This window comes from Anoplophora glabripennis, unplaced genomic scaffold (assembly GCF_000390285.2).
Source record: "Anoplophora glabripennis isolate ALB-LARVAE unplaced genomic scaffold, Agla_2.0 scaffold94, whole genome shotgun sequence".
Lineage (NCBI taxonomy): Eukaryota > Metazoa > Arthropoda > Insecta > Coleoptera > Cerambycidae > Anoplophora > Anoplophora glabripennis.
The window spans coordinates 199,757-202,681 of NW_019416228.1; the positions used below are offsets into that span (position 1 = coordinate 199,757).

At 34.5% G+C, this 2,925-nt stretch overlaps 1 protein-coding gene across 1 annotated transcript in view; it reads left to right on the forward strand.

Moving 5' to 3' along the window:
- The window catches only part of LOC108903540 (endoglucanase), a 12,501-nt gene that overhangs the window by 3,617 nt on the left and 5,959 nt on the right, over positions 1 to 2,925 (forward strand). The gene's annotated exons all lie outside the window — the stretch shown is intronic.

Below are 2,925 nucleotides of genomic sequence, written 5' to 3' on the forward strand. Positions count from 1 at the left end.
CATGATCATACCACATATCCGATTTAATAAATTATTATTATTATTATTATTATTTAAATAAATTAAATGACGTACCGGTTTCATTATGATCAAGGTGAGAACATACACTTGAGATTGTTTAGAAAATACAGATTAGTTTATTGTACATAAAAATATTTGATAGATAGTCAAAAACATAACCTTTGATCAAGTATCGTCTATTATTATCAAACACTTAGAAAATTGATTGAGATGGCTTTATTAACTCTATTTTTGACTAAAATATACTTATTTAATATTCGTAGCTCACTTATTGAAACATTTACGCTCGAGATAATTCTTTTATTTTCGTACTTGTATAGCGTTATTGTGCAAGGAAATGTTATGATTAGACATCAGAAACTTTGTGGCGACAATCAAGTAAGTAAACAGCAGTAATCTATATTAGCAAAAAATCTGGGTTGTTCATCGGCATGCCAGGCCGACAAGGACAGGCTGCCGTTAGATACGTATCGAATAAATTGATCGATGCGAAGTTTTAGGTCAGAAGGAGATATGTATTGTACAGTTGTTGTACAATGACTAATTTACAGTTTTCTAACGTCTTCTTCTTCTTCTTGTCCATGTGGTTAGGTTTTACTCAAGTTCCATAATAGCGTGTCTTTATCAGGCCTATTGTGCTTCCCACTATTCGAAAATTTTTATAAAGTTTAAAAGCTTCCTTGGCGACACTTCTCTCAGCTCCTTGGCTCCCAGGAAGGGGTTGTCTCAGGAGCGTTATTCTATGTGCAAATCCTGGACACTCACCCATGCAGGGTATGCAGAGGAGTTTCATCCGTCGAGTCACAACCTCAGCAGACCGGACTGTCAATTTGTGCTTTTATAGATGTTTCCTAAAATGACAGTGTTCCGTTATAAATCCCGTCATCTCCCTGAACCGAATTGTATTCAAGCTCAGCAACTCTATAACACAGTCTAACTGTATTAGTCGTAACCAATATCGCAATTTATCTTCATTTTTCTTTCAAGTTTATTTTAACTCTCCTAAAGTATTGTAGATGGTTTTGCACAATACTTTTGTAGTATATATGTACCAGATAATGCTAATATTTTTATACCTAATAATGCATTCAATAATCTGCCTTGTATTATTAACATTAATTAATTAATTGAGAGTACTGGGAAATAGTCTATTTTAGTAGGTTGAAAAACAAGTTTACTGCGGGTCATGATCTGGTGCCTAACTTCTTGGTGAAAGATTGCTCGGGAGTCTTTATTGTTCCATTCTTGATCATTTTAATTTCTCTCTGTGTACTTCTCAATTTCCTACTTGTTGGAAGTTAAGAAGAATCTGTCAGGTGCTAAAGGGCGGAGATCCAACTAATAACTAATACTTCAAATTACAGACCTATTTCAATTCTTATCAATTTTGCTAAGGTTTTGGAGATCTCTGCATATATATGAATCTGTAAAAAACTTACTCTCTCCGTAGCAACATGGATTGTTGAAAAAACGTTCGTTTGGCATTAATTACCCAAGATTTATGTAAACCATTTGATTCTACGGGCCAGATTGATGTGGTGTACACAGATTTCTCCTAGGCATTTGGCACCATTAGTCATAATATATTGTCGGCCAAATTGAAGGAATTTGGTGTCTTCTCATATTCGGTACAATTTTTTAGAATGTACTTAATAGATAGGTCTTATTACGTTGCACATGGTGTGTTTGTGTCTCGGTCTTTCTTAGCTGTATTGGGAGTTCCGCAAGGGTCAAATTTTAGACCTCTGTTGTTTCTGCTTTTTATTAACGGACTCATGAACTGCCTTGATTGTCAAAGGCTGCTTTATGCAGATGACCTTAAAAGTTATTGTAATATATATAGTATTACGGATTGTCTGCATTTGCAGTTTCAAAACGATATACTAGCAAATTGGTGCAGGTTATTTTCGCTTAAATTAAATGTTACTAAATGTAAAGTGATTAGTTTCTCCAGAAAGTCCTATTTTATTTATATTATACATTGACTGATGTCATCTTGTAGAGGCTACCTAAGTGCCTTAAGACTTGGGAATATAATATTTCGACCGTGAATTAAATTTCTCGTAACACAAAATCGTGGAGTAAAGTACTAGAAGTAGTAGAAATTGTAAATGCTTCACAAATGAGGCAGCGTTAAAATCATTGTATTTTTCTTTAGTGCGTACTAAGTTGGAGTATGGGTCACTGTTAGGATTACCGATTTATGAAAATCTATCTCTTATTTTAGAATCGATTCAACGCAGATTTTTAAAATATCTTTCTTTTAAAATTAATGGTATATATCCTGGCCAAGGTGGCCATCATGAATTACTGTTGTCGACCTTTGATATATCCTCATAAGGATATATCAAAGGATAGGCGTATAAGAAGTAGTATTATATTCAAACTATTTAATAATAGTGTCAAATTCAAAGAAAATTAATAATTATTTTAACAGTAAATTTCAATTATTTCATTCGCGCATTTATTCAATTAATTCGTTGGCATTATTTCATATTAAAAATTTATGACTAAACAAAAAAGACAGTTCGACGACTAGGTGATTGCGAAATCACCGGACCACCGACCGGGCGGTAAACTTAAATTGGGTCAGCCACGGCGGTACCTATGGTAATCCTGCAAACGCGGCGGTTTTGAAAAAAGCGGTGGCGCGCTCGTTGAACTGTCTTGGACAGTCGATTTTTGGAAGTGAAGTAGAAGACATCTCTCCCCCGAAATGCAAAGGGTTGGGCTAATAATGTAAGTAGTAGTTCTAGTTTATTGTAGGTAGTGTAGTTTCAATTGTTTGGCAAACCAATTCCAAAATTTAGTAATAAATGTTTTATTATAAACTCGTCATTTAACTACCATCTACTACCCCCTAGCGTGCGTCTACGACCAAGTGGGCTGTAGGCGTAACAATAT